General features: G+C 37.1%; 1 non-coding gene across 1 annotated transcript; it reads right to left on the reverse strand.

Annotated features, from left to right (window-relative positions):
• Positions 1–219: 219 nt before the first annotated feature.
• LOC149849087 (small nucleolar RNA R71) lies at positions 220–325 on the reverse strand. Its single transcript, XR_016426571.1, has one exon. It is a non-coding gene; the product is annotated as a small nucleolar RNA R71 (small nucleolar RNA).
• Positions 326–5,683: the final 5,358 nt, after the last annotated feature.

Genomic DNA, 5,683 nt, shown 5'->3' on the forward strand with positions numbered 1-5,683 from the left:
AAGACCCATATCGTCATCTCGACGAATTTCTAGAGATTTGCTCGACAGTGCGAATCAACAACTTTGGAGATGACGCAATGAGGTTGACCCTGTTCCCCTTCTCTCTGAAGGACAAAGCGAAGAGTTGGTTAAAATCATTAGATACTGTTCGAATTACCACTTGGGAACATATGCAAAGAGAATTTTTAAAGAAATATTTCCCAATTGGTAAAATGAACCAGTTTCGTAAAGCGATAACCAGTTTTTCCCAAATTGAGGGAGAACTGTTTCATGAGTCATGGGAGAGATTGAAAGATCTTCTTCGCAAGTGTCCCCATCACCAGGTGCCTCGTTGGCAACTGGTACAATATTTTTATGACGGTCTTACTGAGAAGAACCGTCAGATGGTCGATGCCGCGTGTGGGGGCACATTTATGCTCAAAAGTGAGGATGAAGCGTGGTCGCTTTTTGAGACATTGAGCAAGAATTCGATGCACCATGCGACAGCCTCACGGTTCGAGAGGGCTGCACCTGCACAGGATAGCATTAAGAAGGCAGGTATTTTCGAGTTAGGGATGAACCTTGAGTTGAGCAACAAGGTAGACTAACTGTCCCAGAAATTAGATCAGTTGTTGTTGGGTCCCTCTCCTGCCATGCAGGTGTGCGCATTGTGTGCGAGTCCTACACACCATGTCTTCGAGTGCCCAGTTGCACCACAGTATCCTGAGTTTGTCCAAGAGCAAGCTCAGATGGCTCAAAACTTCGCTAGGCCCGCACCCAATCCATTTTCCAACACTTATAACCCGGGCTGGCGAAACCATCCAAATTTCTCATGGCGCAACTCACAGATCCAATTCCCTAACCCTTCCCAGAGTCAACCCAGTCAAGGCGGTTATGCGCCTGGATTTCAAAGATCCAGTTATCCCCCAGTCCAACCTGTTTATACTCACCCCCAGTCTCATGAGCCTTTGCATAGTCAGTCCTTTGAGGATAAGATTTTGCAAGCTTTGAGCTCACATACCCAGTCTATTGCAAAATTAGAGACTCAAATGGGGCAGCTCGCTGAGGCACTTAGCAGGCGAAGTGAGGGGACATTGCCTAGCCAGCCTATTGTCAACCCTAAGGGAAAGGAACTCATGCGTAGCTTGCATATGACCGATGCACATAAAGAGCAAGCTCAAGCAGTAACCCTTAGGAGTGGGAAGCAGTACCAAGCGAGAGAGGCTGCAGAAGAAAGAGAGAATATAAGTAAGAAGCAGTCTGTCCCTAATGTTTTACCTCAGGAAAGCAAGAAGGTTCTTCCATCTGAGCCTTCACCATCCTACATTCCCAAAGCTCCCTTTTCTGAGGCGTTAGAAAGGCCAAGAGCATTAGGTAAGTCTGGAGTGAACATGCAAGAGATGCTTGAGATATTCAAGCACGTTCAGATAAACCTCCCCTTACTAGATGCCATCCAACAGGTCCCTGCATATGCAAAGTTTCTCAAAGAACTTTGTACGCAGAAAAGGAAGTTGATGTCCCATGTGCAGAAAAAGATTTATTTAACTGGGCAGGTGAGCGCCGTATTGCAACATCAAACCCCACCTAAGCTAAAGGACCCAGGGACTCCTATCATCTCATGTGTCATAGGAAACATCACTGTTGGGCGTGCATTGCTCGACCTTGGGGCAAGTGTTAACATCTTGCCGGGTTTCTTTTATAACCAATTTGGATTGAAAGAGATGAAACCTACACCTATGACTCTTCAGCTTGCAGATAGATCTATCAAGGTCCCAAGAGGGATACTTGAAGATGTTTTAGTCAAGGTGGAGGATTGTTATTTCCCTATCGATTTCGTGATATTAGATATGGAGGGAGTTGATAGCCCACAATAGACCCCTATTATTCTCGGCCACCCCTTTCTAGCTACTGCCAATGCGTGCATTAATTGCCGCACTGGTGCGATGGATGTGTCATTCGGAAATAGGAAGATGCGGCTAAATATTTTTTTTGCTGCTATGGGGCCTACTATTGAGGAGGCTTCTTTCAAGGTTGATGTCATTCAAGACCTCGTAGAAGCAGAATATGCTTGGTTATTGAGTGATCCACCTCATGAGAAGGATAAGGAATCACTAGAAGAGGATCACCTAGAATTACTTGAGAATCAGATAGGTGATTTGAATTGGATCGGGCACTTCGAGCCATTCAGAGGTAGACAGGATGGGAACACACTACGCAGTGTCACAGATGACACTATTTTTCATAGAGAGCCCGATTGAGTCTGACTTCATGTCTATTGATCTCATGGATGATGAAGGTTTTTCCAGGGATCCGTCTGGCTGGGGACGTGAAACTTAACGCTTTATGGGAGGCAACCCATATCTTGTATATTATTAGATTTGCTTAGAATTTATAGATTTTATTTTGTTTTTACTTTTTCGAGAGTTTTTCATGTTCTTTTTGTTCCATTCATGGTTTTCATGTCATGTCATATATACATTGCATTCATTACATTCATAGAACGTGCATTTTTAATTCATGTCAGGTTATTCTACTCTTTTCCCTCATTTATTTCCTCTCATGTGCATTCACTTAGTTTCATATAAGCATGGGGGAGTGCCACTGGGACAGTGTCATTCAAGTATGGGGGAGGGTGTAGTTTGCACACCTTGATATTTCTATTTAAGTTCTTGCACATGTTTACACATCTCTCATGAAAAGTAGATTTTTAAAGAAAGAGTTTGAACTTATATGAATGTTATTTCAAATCTGATGTTTTTAGAGGATTTTTAAGCCCCACGAAAATTTTTTCTGACATAGATTTAAAAATTATGGTTGTTTATGCGGATTTCGAAGAAATGATGATAAATACATGTTAGAATTTATTTTGAATTGCAAATATGAATATGCACAGTTGTATTTTTGAAAAACTAAGCAAATGAACAAAAGCGTAAAAATGAGCTCAAAAGAGAAAAAAATAGCATGCGTTAGGTTGTTTGGATAATTCCACAATCCTTAGTAGATGGAACTTAGATGTAAGTTGAAACTTTTAATTCCATTTCGAAAAGGAGAGTGGAAAACTTCGTGATCCTAAGTAGCTGAGAACAGATACAAGTTGAAATGTTTGACTCTCATGTTATAAAGGTGAATGAAGGAAGTCACTTTTATGTCTTAGTTGATATCTTTTGGTATGCATTGAAAAAGTATAGAAGATATTGACATTGCCCAAGGCATAAAAGCAGACCACACGCAAGCTATAAGAGAAGAATGAATACGCAAAAAGAAAAAGCGTGAAAAAAAAGAAAAAAAAGAGAGAAAAGAGCTTAAAAAGAAAGAAAAGTTCAGTGCTTAGAAGTGTGATTGAGAAAACCTGTGTAGAAAACATATGAGTGAGGATAAGTAAATAATAACTTGTTTTTATTGAATTTTCCAAGAATAAAACATAAATAATTGTGATATTTAGAAAAGTGAAAGAAATTCTTTTTCTGTGGTGGTACAGAAAAGATTCTAATGATATTTTGATTTTGAAATAACAGGAAATTTTGGTGAAAATAAAGTCTTTGATTATCTACTACTTATGAGGATGTGTAATATTTTGCATACATGACAGAGAAGTTTGTGGGTAGCATCACTGCAAACCCTCACGAGACCTTACTCGTCCACTGGGGTAACCCAGGGGTTGAAAGGGCTTGTTGCATGAGCTAAATGCAACCGTGATTCCTACGAAAGTGAGTTAGGTGATAGTTTGATTTCATGCATTTGTCTAGTTTGCTCGAGGACTAGCAAAACATAAGCATGAGGGTATTTGATCATGCATATAATTTAGGGTTATTTCATATAAAAAATATGCATGATTTCATAAAAAAATGATTTAAAATCCAATGTTATGTTGGTTTTGAGTGAATGAGCTAAATTGAATTAAAAATAGGAAATGCTTGGAAATTAGTGTTATTTTGCAATTTAATGAATATTTTAATGTTTGTCATTGTGAGTTTCTAAAAATAAAATAAAAATTAGAGTTGAGAATATAGTTAGTTTTAAAAATAAATTGAAATGATGTTGATTGTAAATATTTTTTAGAAGTAATCTTTAGATTAGAGTAGTTTAGTTAGTTTTGAGGTTTTTAGTAAATAAAAAGTCTTTAACCATTTTTTTTATTTTTGAAAAAAATAAAACAAACCGGTTCAAACCGGTTTGCACATGTTTAAAAAACCCAAAAGAGGGAAAATGAAAATCGTCTCTCTCCTGTGCATCTCTCCCTCTTTCCTAATCCTTCCCCTCCACCTCATTCTTACCTTCTTCTTCCCCTTCTCCCTATTTCTCTCTTCTCTTTTCAGGTGGAGATCTCTTCAATCCGGCGATGGTGTATGGGAGGGGATCAACTCTCTTCTAACCCCTCTCAAGTCACGGTGAGTTGTTCTGCAACTTCTTCTTCTTCTTCTATTTCTTCTTCTTCTTCTTCTTTCTGAATTTTAATTTTCATAATGTTTGAATTTTAATGTGGAAAAGATAAAAAAAATGAAAGACATAAAAAGAAAAAAAAAATAATATCTGCAAAAGATTTCCGTTGATCAACAGAGATCTGCCGGAACATTTGTTCTGAGGAATAATTGTAGTAAATGCTTGCATTAATTCTTGATCAAAAATCTTGATCGGAATCTGCTGAAGGAATTTCTGTATATTGATTATCTGAATCAATATAAGAAGTAGATGAATTGAGTTCAAAATTCTGTTGATCGTATTAATTGAAATCTGATTTCCGGCAAATTAAGTCCAGCTTGAATGAGTTTTTCGGTGCTTGATTGTTTGAGTGTGAACGATTAGATGTCTGGATCAAATATCTCCAAGTGATTCCTGATTTACATTGTTTGATCTTCAAATTGAAAATATCGGATTGCTGATCGAAGTAATTCCAGTAATCGGCTGAATCTCTGCCGGAATCCCCTGCGTTAGCCAGCAAGATACTGATTTTTGAATCAGTTTTTCTGTTTTTTTTTCCGGTGACTGAATTGTGACTCAGTTTTATTGATTTTCCAGTGATCGATTGTTGAAATTCCATAAAGTGTAGTGTTTTACTGATCTCCAACTGATTCCACCTGTGTAAGCTGTAACATCGAGAGTTTCAGTCATGATGTAAAGAGGAATCGGGATTCATCTAGGCTAATCGTGATTTATAGGTTTTCCAGCACTGATTGTTTCCAAAGTAAATTGATATCCATTGGAAATATAAATTCGGCATGTGAACAATTGGATCGATATGAAATCTCAGACATTTTTTTACTGCTATTAGTAAAATTCAAATCTGATTACCAGAATTTTTTTTACTGATATTCACTATATCAGATTTGAGTTTTGTTGATTATTAAGTGGATCTTGATTAAAGTTGAAAATCTGAAGTTTATTACAGTTTGGTAATGGTATCATATATGGGATGTTAAAATTCATTGATTGAATTACTGAGTTTCACTGAATTTTACATGTATTTTACTAAGTGTCTCACTGATTTTTACGAAGTGTTTTGATTAAATAATAGTGATTAAGTTAGCTGTTAGTTGTAATTAGATTACTTAGTTAATTAGCAGTTAGTATTACTTAGTTAAGAAAATATTGTTAGTTTTTTATATTACAATTAGTCTTAAAATTTCTTAATGAATTGTCATTTCAGTATTAACATTTAGTTAGTTAGTTTTTGTTTTTCTTTCGTGTACTGCTCATGTTTCGTTTG

Source organism: Nuphar pumila, chromosome 1 (assembly GCF_984573655.1).
Source record: "Nuphar pumila chromosome 1, dmNupPumi1.hap1.1, whole genome shotgun sequence".
Classification (NCBI taxonomy): Eukaryota; Viridiplantae; Streptophyta; class Magnoliopsida; order Nymphaeales; family Nymphaeaceae; genus Nuphar; species Nuphar pumila.